The sequence below is a fragment of the Belonocnema kinseyi genome, chromosome 4 (assembly GCF_010883055.1).
Source record: "Belonocnema kinseyi isolate 2016_QV_RU_SX_M_011 chromosome 4, B_treatae_v1, whole genome shotgun sequence".
In the NCBI taxonomy this organism is placed as follows: Eukaryota; Metazoa; Arthropoda; class Insecta; order Hymenoptera; family Cynipidae; genus Belonocnema; species Belonocnema kinseyi.
Genome location: NC_046660.1, coordinates 151475448 through 151487625, shown reverse-complemented (window position 1 = coordinate 151487625; position 12178 = coordinate 151475448). Strand labels below are relative to the sequence as shown.

General features: G+C 32.4%; 1 protein-coding gene across 2 annotated transcripts in view; it reads left to right on the top strand.

Moving 5' to 3' along the window:
* The first annotated feature begins 7224 nt into the window (after positions 1–7224).
* The window catches only part of LOC117171811, an 11283-nt gene continuing 6329 nt past the window's right edge, over positions 7225–12178 (top strand). For both annotated transcript variants that reach the window (XM_033359439.1, XM_033359440.1), the window contains exon 1: positions 7225–7912. The gene's annotated coding sequence lies outside the window, so the exon portion shown is untranslated. The remainder of the gene's footprint in view (positions 7913–12178) is intronic.

Below are 12178 nucleotides of genomic sequence, written 5' to 3'. Positions count from 1 at the left end.
CCCCCCCCCCAATATATTACACCTTCCTGTCCTTCTCTAACTTTTGACTACGCTCGTCTCATCCCCCCCTCCCGCTTGAGCGAACCACGGGCGAGATCGTATCATTTTAATTAAAAAACATGAAATTTATAGCAAAAGGGATCAATTTTCAAACTAAAAAGACAAAGAAGAACAATGGTTTTGATAATTGATGAAAACTAATATCTCAATTTCAGAATGAATATATACAACATTTTTATAAAATATTTAGTTTAGAGTAAGCGATTTTTTTTGAAAAACTTAAATATAAGCTGACACTCTGAAAAATTTTTATCTCATTCAAACTATAATGATTTTTGTTCTAAAATACTAATTTTGTATGTACAACGCTGAAGTAACCTAAAATTGTTCAACAATTTTTAAACTTCAAAACCTAAACATTTTTGTTTAAATATTTTGATCTCAAGCAAAAAGGCCAAAATAACCGAAAAAATATCTTTTTGAACATGCTAATTTCCGATTAAAACAAGTAAAACAATCTAATTTTTAAAATTAAATTCTTAATTCCTTTTCGAAAATTTATGATTGTGTATATTTTTTTTTAATACGAATTTCCAGCAAAAAGCATTAATATAAGACATGCATAACATTTTAATTGATAGATTAATGTCCAAAATTTCTAATTGAAAATATAACCCAGTAAAAAGGCTTGCATTAAAAAGTATTGAAAAATTTCATTCATTCAGTGGTAACGCGAGAAATATTGAATGCTTCTGGATCCCGTTTTTGTCCTCCCGTTTTAAATATCCACGGCAGTTGAAGTTAGCTCTCAAATTGAATCCCTTTCTGTACCTAGCGCTGACAATATTTTGCTTAATATCACAAAGCAACCAAGAATAAAACAAATTTTAATGTCTTTTAATTTAGCAAATTTTGCTACATCTATTTACTGTTTTTCGAATAATAATCAGGAAAAAAGCTTTTTAAAGCATAGCGCCGATCATTTTACGGTGTAGGATCAATTTCCACACAGAAGGTTCTAGCGAAAAATAATTTTTTCAATTTTTTATCATGATTTTATATTTTTTCAAATGATAATATTTGAACAAAGCGAACATTTGACGATAAAGAAATGTATTCTCACATACAATCGTACTAGATTTGACAAATTTCATGCTTTTAGAGCGCGTTCTAATTTTTCAAACGAAAATTGTGTTTTTAATGTATTCGAGGTTACGTCTGATATCTCCGATCGGCTTTAAAACGGATTGATATCTTATCATTTTCGTCCCCTAAAGAGAATTAAAAAACTAAGGACAGAAAGGGCATTCTTAGGGATTCAAATTTTCTAATACTTTTTAATTCCAGGCTTCTTACCGGGAAAACAACTTCGAATAATAAAAAATCAATCCGGGCTTCATCATTAATTATTATGAGATTTTCAAGATATATCGTTACACCACTTGTTTACATAGGATGATTTGACAATCAAGAACTCAAATTCTTTTATAATGAATTTTTGTTATATTTAGTAATTATCAGGTGTCCACAAATCATTAAAATGTATAGCTGAAAATAGTTTTTAGGTCAGATCGTGGGTCGTTGGAACATGCGAGGATTCGTGTAATATAGCTCCCAATTTTTGGCTTTCTAATGACAGAAGACTTCTTTATTGGCCACCTAAAGGAAAAAGCGCTTCTAAGTGCATGGCTAGATGGGAAACCCAGGCTCAAAATGGACCAAGCACAAAATAAAATCTGTACATAGACCATTTGGTATGTTTAAAAAAGTAGTGTTGTACATACAGAAAATGTGCCAATAATTGTGATCCTACTCCCTATAATTTCGAGTCTAAGTTTCTTACTTTTCACATAGACTCAAATAATTTAATTGCTTTTTAAATAAATAGTTTGCGACCTGTTTCTTTATAAATAATCTCCAGGATTTTTCTCTTTTTAATTATCTTCCAATTTTTCTTTGTCTCTCCCGTCTTGAAAAATTTCGTGGCGCTGTACTTTTTCTGTCGAGTCCGCCTTGTGTCGAAACTGGCGCGCTGCAGACTGTCCAGTGGCTGGATTGGGATGTAACGTTCGGATCGACTAGTTTCTGGACATATCGTCTAATTTGGTAAAAAAATTAATAATTAAATAATATAATTATTTTTTAGTACCTGAATGTTTAATATAGAGATTTTTCAGATAATTAAAAACATAAAAAAAGTTTATGTACAAGAAAAAAATGAAATCATGAGTTTCCACAAGACTTGTATATATGCCGGCAGTCGAATTTTTGACGTATAATTACATATTATTTTGCTGTAACTTTGCCACGTAGCCTTAACACACTCAGCCATCTAAAACTTGAAAACATTGTCATTTTTTTCGAATATGAATTTCCATTCATTACATCGTAATATTTATTACAATAAAACGTCAACCATTTTCAACATTCAAAGTACTTTATAAGTAAATAAATCATTTAAAATAATGAGGTATTTTTCATTATACTTGCGATTCGGTTACAAAATAATTATTGCTTCTTATTTCAAACAATTAACATATTAGGATTAATTTTCATTTGAACAATAAAAAAATAATAACAATAAATTATTTATGTTGAAATTTGTTTTTTTTTTTTTAATATTATAAGTATAATACGTAGCATTATAATATCATTATTATTATATGTTTAATATGAATTTATTATAACTTTACGATATAATTCAATTTAAAGAAAATCCTTTAAAACATTCTTTTAAAAAATCGCTCTTAAGAATCCAGTGCGAATATTAAAATTTGAATCGCTTTTAATAATTATTGCCTACCTTAAATATGAAATAGTGTCCATTTAATTATTACTTGAGCATATATGCAATTATGTATTGTAATTTTATAAATCTTTCATTCAAAAAAGATTACTTTTTGAATTTACTCTTGTAATTTTTTTAAAGTTCAAACCGTGATTCAATCTAAAACTACATTTAATCTGAATGAATCAAATTCGTAACGAACTCCTATATAGCGCCAAGACTGGGACTAGAAGTAGAAGCGTTAGAATCAAACACGTTAAAAAACTAGCTAGCGCCAGTGTAGCGCCCGTCTAGTATTGCATGAATAGACAGGCTTGAGAGAAACTTTACTGGAATCAGCATCATTCAAGACTGCCACGAAATTTTTCCACACGGGTTTTGTTTAAGAAATGAAAACTTACTTTTTCATTCATCTAAACAATATTCTTAGGCAAAATTCTATGAATTTTGCATTCAATCAAAAATTATTTCTGTAATACAGCTCATCTCAGTGGTTTGCAAATTAATTCCAATCACGCATTCATCTTAAGTCCCCAGTTGCTACAATTTTCGCTGACTTCTACAACTTGAGAGAGAAGGATCAGCGGCAATACGAATTCCCTGCGCAGAAATGCACATATACATTGTGATTTAACGGCAATAAACAATGATTAGAATTAAAAATATTTATTTATATTTAATAATATATTGGAGAAAAATATGCACATAATTATATACATTAGTGGTGACTGTATTGTAAGTTGAAATCCGAAAATAGTAAAAAAAAAAGTAAAATCGATTAAAATTTTCTATTCCCTTTTTTTTTATTTGAAAATTCAATGAAAACTTCCGATTGCTTTAACAGCTATGGTAAGTTTTTTATATTGATTTTTTATTTTAAATAATAATGAAGAATTATAAATTTAAAGCAAATTTTTTTACTTAGTTTTTCATTAGATTTTCATTAGTTTTACATTAGTTAAAATGATAAATGACTAGCTTGAATCCTAGAACTTTTATTATAAGTAATTATGTAAACAATTGTGAAAAAAGTCAAAAAAGGTCTTTTTTAGAAGTTTAAGGGTACTTTCCTATCGCTGGTTCAGATTTAAACTTTCAAAAAGTAATTTTTAATCATTCAAGGCATAAAGATATATATGGCATATAAAAAAGAGCTTTATACATTGTCAATCCCCTTCCATAGAGGCTCATTTTTTCACTTAAAGGGGCAGAATTCAAAATAAAAGAAGCTTAAAATAATTTTTTGTGATGCCTATCATCATTTTAATATCACACTTATTGTTTCAACGGAAGTAATTTTTCATTTTTTTACAACAACATAAAATAAAAAATTTTAGCGTTTAAAAGCCTTGGGCCACATGTTTTGCATTTTTTCTTATGCTTGTAACCCAAAGCCCCCTGGATGCAATGTTGTGGGACAGTCAGGAATCCTTGGATAATAATGGACATGTGCCTTTTATGGTAACTCTGACACGTGTACTATTTTCTTGCAGCAAATGAAAGTCTTGCGAAAAGCGTTGAAACACAGGTCCAGAATATGCTCAGCTCGGATGAAAATTTTCAGAATATTTTACCCATAGTAGAACTACCAAAAAAGCGTCCACTTTGTCCAAATCAATTAGGCTCCTTGGAAGAAGAAGATCAAAGTAAGCGTGTTGTATATATTTTCTGACTTTGAAATACATTTAACTTTTTGCATCCTTTTTTATCTAATGGAATGGTTTTCATTTAATCTTAAGAGCAGTAAAATCTACAATCGTAATTAAGCAACCACCATGGAATTTATTCATAAAAAAGGAGCCAAATATAAAGGGCGGTAGGAAATTTCCTTAATTTTATTGTTGCTTTTTTGTATTCATGCTGTATATTTTCATATTATATTTTTCAGCTGAAAATTCTGCAAAGCCAATAAAAACTGAAGAACTAATCCTTCGGTCTGAGGATGCTCCTGTACCATTGTTATTCATAAAATTTCCAAAGAATCAGAAGCCGCTTCCCTATCTAACTGGTAAAAAATACCTTAAAATTTTGTATTTTATTCCTTTCACATTTTCGTGAAGAATAACCATTTTCAGATTGCGAAAAGAAATTGTACTAAATTCTCATTATTAATAACTCAGTTATTCATCATTCATTTTTTCTTATCTTTCCCAGTGGGCACAAAATTTGGCGACGTCTTTACAATATCGTTACGACATCTTTACGACAACTTTACGACATCCTATGTCTATGTCGTTTTGATGACTGCGATACAAGGGTTTAAAATCTAAAATAAAATTTTTATATCAATTTTTCCTTGCATACCTGGGGGTCAGAAAATTCATCTCAATTTTTTTACAGATTTCAATGAATAACTTTGTGAGGGATAATTTCTGTTTATTATAACCCTGTTTTTGGGGAAAAAATTAAACGCTTTTGTACATAGGAGAAGGATTTCTTGGGGTACTTGAAAACTTTCCAGTGAAAAAAATGCACGAGGAAAAAAATCGCTAAAACGTAGGAATCGAAATTGGAAATACAGCGAATTTTTCATCTTGTGATCTTGGTGTTTAGTCAAATTATCTTCATAACTTATGGTTTAAACATTTATCTGAGCATGTTTGGGTTTTTCTAAAATATAAATACACTGGATGAAAAACACAAGATCCAGGATTCAAAATTGGAATCAAAGTATTTTTTAGAATTTTGGAATTTGGTATTAATTAGAATTATTTTCTTTACTTGTTAGAGGGTAAACTAGTGTTACATTAATTTTTCAGAATGTAGAATTTAGTATTTGAAGCCTCGGCTGAAATAACGTTGTATCGACACATATTTTGTATCCATGGAGTTTTATGTATATATCAGAATCTGCAGGTCTAAAAAAGTATTAACCTTAAACATTTTCTTTAAAAAAATGAAATCGTAACTTTCTACAAGGATCTCCTAATTCGTTAGAAATACGTAAAAACAAACAACAATTCATTCGTTCTAAATTACCTTTCCTCGTCCACCTCCATCTTTGCAACACAACGCCTGTTCTCCTTCTCCCTCCAATACTCCTGAACCAGCTTACTTCCCCACTCCTCAGAGACTCCCTCCCCTCATCTCACCCTATCTTTCGTCGTATATATATATATATATATATATATATGCATTGTATAAAAATATACAAGATTTAATGATTAACAAATAGCTTGTATGACAGTCAGAATGACCCTTTTTGTTTGGGCAGGTATATCTTCGAAGTTATAAGCCGCTCGAGTTGCAGTCATACAAATTCGACTCAAGTGATAAATTTATGTCTTCAAGCCATATAAACTTGTCTCCAAGATATAAATTGATTTCTGGCTCCGGCTTAAAACTAAGCCATGTTCAAGTCGAACTTTTCGACTTCAGCCTGTCTTGATTGGCGACGATTCAAGTCGATCTCAAGTGGAAGCAACTCGGGACCCTATTGTTTAACTTCTGAAGAACTTTCCCATGGTGGAAAAATCATCTGGCGTTGCCAAGCCCCAGACTAGATCGTCTCGACTCTAATCTGGAGCAGATCAAACGGTCAAGTCAGAAGATGGCCAGAACTCTAACACTTTTGCAAAGTTTGTAACTAGGCGGGCTAGCGAGCCGCTATTCAGCTGCGGGTCCCAGGTGATAATACATAACTGGCCCAGTACAGAATGCCGGAGTCCCGAGATGAGAGACTGACATATTCAGTGATTTATTGCTTCAGATTGACTTAGAGAAGCTCATTGACTCATATTGATCTTTGAAGAAATACGAGGAGGCGAAGGTGTTTGGCTTGCGTCTCTCTCGTAGGGCGGAAGGTGTTTGGCTCGCTGCCCTATTCATAACGAAGTGCAAATACTAAACAAGGAGGCGAAGGTGTTTGGCTCGTGTTTCCCTCGAAGAGCAGAAAGACCTGCTGCCCTGTCTTGCGCCTCTGACAAAATGCCTAAAAATCTGAAGTTGATGGTCAGGGACTGGACTGACAACAATGTCCGGACTTTTAAATCCTACTGCAAAATCAGCAGCAGCGAACCACTCAAACTATCAAACCGTTTTCAAGAACTACAATCCATAGAAGAGGAGGACATCACTGACCTACATCAGATGGAGCAGGAGGAAGAAGAAAAATTGATTACTGAAAATCAGAACAAAAAAAAGACCTTCAGAAGAAGAATGCAACATGGAAAGTCACTCAACACAAACGAAGCCAGATCAAAGAAAACAAGGCTACGAAGGAGAGAAAAGTACCACCCATAATCCTGGACCACAGAATAGAGGATTTTGAAATACTGATTAATGCCTTGCAAGAAATAACCAGTGGAGAAATACGTGTTAAAAAGAACACAGCATTAACGAAGACTACAATCTACCTAGAGTATATGGAGGACCACCAAAGTATTAAGGATCTGCTAGTCAGACATGAAATATCATTCCACACCTACTCAACAAGGGGAAAGAAATCTAAAAATTCGTAATACACGGACTGGGACACTTTTCTACAGAGAACGTGAAAAATAGCCACGAAGAACAAGGACTACAAGTTGAAGATGTCGTGAGTATGAGGCGAAAATCTGAAGATGCAGCATGGTGAAATCCACTCTATCTCGTAACCCTCCACAAGGATTAGATGAGAACGCTTCAGGAATACAAAAATGGTCACCCAATGTCGTCGGTGCTAGAGATTCGGGCATGGCACATAACATTGCTATGCAAAACCTAGGTGTGTGAAGTACCTCAAAGAGCACCTTAAAGCAGACTATCCAAAAGTGAGAGACAAAGATAAGCCGAAATGCGTAAATTTCTAAGGAGGCCACCCAGCCAATTTCACGGGATGTGAAACATACAAACTTCATCTATAAAAATTACAAAAACTGCGAATGCCACGACAAGGATAGACTCAAAGGAAAACTACCTACGTAAAAGGATATAGTGGAGATCTGCAGAGGAACTTCCCAACTCTATGAAGGACCACGCAAACCGTAAATCCACCCCAAAGGCCTACTACCTCCGCCTGGAACTCCATACATGAAACTCAATGTCAACATAGACCTCAAACCAAGGAATCCGGAAAGTATGCTGAACCAGGAATTGAGAATATAAGGAACGTATTCCAAGAGATCAACTAAATTTGTGACTTAGGTAAGCTTTTAAAGTTAACCCTTAAGCTTAGAGATAAAATGATGACGTATGAGACTGATTTTAAGAGACTACAAGCCTTAAACTAGCTAGCTCTTGAACTTGACGGTTAGTGATAGAAATTCAAATGTATTAAAAATTGCTCACTGGAACGCAGGTGGGCTTAAAAATAGAATTCACGAATTAACTACCTTTCTCCAACAATATGAGGTAGATATATTAATTGTTGGAGAAACGTGGTTTACAAATAACTCAAAACCCCGAATCCCCAGATACATTTGTTATAGGAAAGATAGAATAAGTGAAAGGGATGCTGGTGGGGTAGCCCTTTACGTTAAAAATGGCATTTCATGCATTGAAATTCCAGTTAAAAAATTAGAAACAATAGAAGCACATGGAATTCAACTAGATAATAATGTTCTCATTCTAGATCTCTATGCCCCAAAAAATAATATGTGTAAAAAGGATCTGAATCATTTATTCAGTCTCAGCAATAAAATAATTGCAGCAGGGGATTTTAATTTCAAAAATATTAACGGGAATTGTTATTTCAATGATAAGAATGGAAATACAATTCATGATTTTATTCATCAAAACCCTTGCAACCTAGTTTACCCACAAAAATTCACACTTTACCCCTACAAAATAAAAGCTCGACCGAGTATAGTTGATTTAGCCATTCTCAAAAACATTGATAACCCGGAAACAATAGAAGCACTTGATGAACTTGATTCAGATCATAAACCTGTTCTAATGATAAAAAGTGAAAAACAAATAGACGTAGAGTACAGTAAATCTCCTCATTTTATAAACTACAAGCAGGCTGATTGAAAAAACTTTAAGGAACAAATAAACAATAGTCCAGTAATAAGCACGCTTCTAAATGATACGCAATCTATTGACTATAGTGTAGAAAATTTAACCGAAATTATTAATTATTCTATAAAGTCTCATATTCCAAAACATAAACTCTTTAGATCCAATAATAATCTCCCGGGAAATATAATAGAACAGTTTAAACACAGAAACACTCTGAGAGAAATATCACACAGGACTAAAAATAAATATCTAAAACCGAATATAAACAAAGTGAATAAAAAGATACAAGAATCGATCTTCACCTTAAAAAATGATAATTGTGGTGCTAAATTAAACACTCTAAAAACAAAAGATAACTCATTATGGAAAATAACTAAAATTCTAAAAGGGCAGAGAAAAAGGTACATCCCACCATTGCAGAGCCTAAATGGCCCATTATTCAAAAATAAAGATAAAGCTGAAATCATAGCAAAACTTTTTACTGAAATTACTACACTAGAATCAGACATAGATAACATTAAAATAGCAACTCCTAAGGAAATCAAAAAAGCCATAATAAGAACAAAATCTGAAAAACCCCTGGCTTAGATTGGATTCAAAATATAGTACTTAAATACCTCCCTAAAAAAACTATAGTTTAAATCACACACATAATAAATGCATGTTTAAAACACGGCTACTTTTCAAAAGCTTGGAAAAAAGTGAAAATCTTGCCTATATTCAAATCGGGAAAAGATAAAACGTTGCCTACAAGCTATAGACCTATTAGCTTGCTAGCCATTCGTTGTAAAATCTTTCAAATAATAATCTTAAAGAGACTCCAAGACCATGAACGCGATAGAAAAAAATCTGCCCGCTACGCTTCTCATCGCGCGCTTCGCGCTCGATGTTGTATTTATCTCGCGCTTCGCGCTCGATTATGTGCTTACCTCGCGCTACGCGCTCGGTCTTTATATTTTCGCACATTCTTGCGCAAATATTTTTAAATTAAGACTCAAAACAGCCACCTCTGTAATTTTGTAATTGTGAATTTTCTTTCGTTAAAAGAGAGTTTGAGCGCACCTACGGCACGCGACTGATGGCAATCGCACTCCGCACTTGGTCTTTGCATTTCTTCCGCATTCGGGCACAACCTTTCAAAATCAAAGGTGAACGGACCGCCAACTGTAATTTTGTGATTTTGAACTCTCTTTTGTTAAAGGTCTTTTGGCTTTAAAGAACACATTCTCATCACGTATCTCGTGCTTCGCACTCGATTTTGTCCAATATGTAAACTTTTCTACATTATACACAACACTTTTATATTAATTACAATACATTTTTTATGTAAATCTGCCTGGGATTCCTTATTAAAAAATTGCAAAATAAAAAGAAAATTTTATTTATCATGATTATTTTTGTATTTGTTTCTTATTTTGCTTTAACTTGTATTCTAAGCTGCTCTGAAACATGTATCATTTCAATAAATGTATATCATTACAATTCATAATATGCATAAAAATTGAATCATACTAATTCTTATTTCCTTGTTTTTATAATTTTTTATTTTTAATTCTGTTTTTTACGATTAAATCAAAACTATTGCGCATCAGCATAGGGTCTAATGCAGAAAACTATATAGGGTTCTATATAGGAGCCTATATCCTCTTTCGTCTTTTTTGTGCTTTTTCCAAAAAGTTCATTTTTGCATTTTTTATCTTATGTTTTACGATTAAAAGAAGATCTACTCGTCCTATCGAAAAATGATTAATAATAAATTTATAGAATTTTTTAGGCGAACATACCTTGTGTCGTTTTTTCAAAGAAATTTAATATTTTTATTTTGAATGACATTTTTTACGACTAAAGAAAAACTACGTGTCCTATCAAAAATTACAGCCCTTTTTTCAATGAAAAATTTTTGTCTCATTTTTTTTCGTAGCTTATATCGATAAGTGATTCATTATAAATTTGTAGATCTTTCCAGTGCGCGCAATCTGAGCTTTTTCATTTTTTTCCTATCTTGCATATTTTGACGAAAAAATGGAATTTTTCATTATTTTTGATACGATCGAATTTGGAATGTTCAACTTTTCGACCAAATTAAAAAAGTTGTTATCGTAGTCCTGTAGGGCTTTCAAAAAGTAAAGTTTTTCTTCCCTTGGGTTTTTTCATATCATGCGTTGTTTGGTTTCAAATGTTTATTTCAGTTTGTTTTTTCGGATTTTGAAAATGCTCTAACTCTGATAATTTTCTTTTAATAGAAAAAAGTCATGGGGATAAATGATTTGAGTTTCTGAGTACTATGAAAAACCGTATATAGAATTTTCAAATCTTGAAAAAATGTGGTTTCAAAATTTTTATGTACGATCAAATTTGGAATTTTCAACTTTTTAACCAAATTGAAAAGATTGTTATCATAATCTTGTAGGGCTTTTAAAAAGCAATTTTTTCTAATCCAGACTTTTTTTCGTATCGTGCGTTGTTTGGCCTGAATTGTTCGTTTGAGTTTTTTATTTTATTTGGAAAATGCTATAACTCTAGTAATTTTTTTTTTTCGAAAAAAGTCGTCAAGATAAATTGTTAAATTTTTTAAATACTATGAATAATCATACAGAGAATTTTTGAATGTTTAAAAAAGTGGTCTCAAAAAATATTCAAAATGTGCCCACTTTTTGAATTCTCATCCAAAATAGCTGTCTAACGAACTTGACCTTTAGCTTAGGACACTAAATGAGTGTACCAAAAGGCAATCTGATAGATTACTTTTTTCAAAAGTTATCGTGTTCACAGACAGACAGACGTACATACAGACATACAGACATACAAACAGACACATTCGTAAAAAACTGTTTTTCGGATTCAGGGGGTCTCAAAACGTGTGCATTTGACAAAAACTGGGGTGGTCAAATTTTACACAAATCTAATACCTTCTCTGATGAGAATGTAATAATGCAAAAAAGTTTGCACTTTCGACAAAATCGAATGTGAAGTATGAGATACATAATGAGAATGTGTTCGTTAAAGCTGAAGGAGGTTCAACAAAAGAGGATTCTCAATCACCAAATAAAAGTTATCGATGTTTTGACCTTTAATTTTTTTTTAAAAATTGCCCACAAATGTAGGGTAAATACAAAGACTGAGCGTGTGTCGCGAGGTGAATGCATCATCCAGCGTGAAGCGCGAGAATCAATAATCAATTCTAAAAATTTATATTTTTTATTTTCAATCTTATTTTTTACGATTAAAAGAAAATCTACTCGTCCTATTTAGAAATGATTAATAAAAAATTTATTGATTTTCTTGGATGAACAACTTTTGTCTTTTAATTTTAGTGCATCTCTTGTGTCGTTTTACAAAAAAATATTTAAGAGTGGGACGATGGTCGTGGGGGCTAAAGCGTAGGCTTTGGATCCACTCCTTCGGCTTGCGGGTTCGATTCCCGCCTCGCACTCTGGAAGAGTCTCGGTG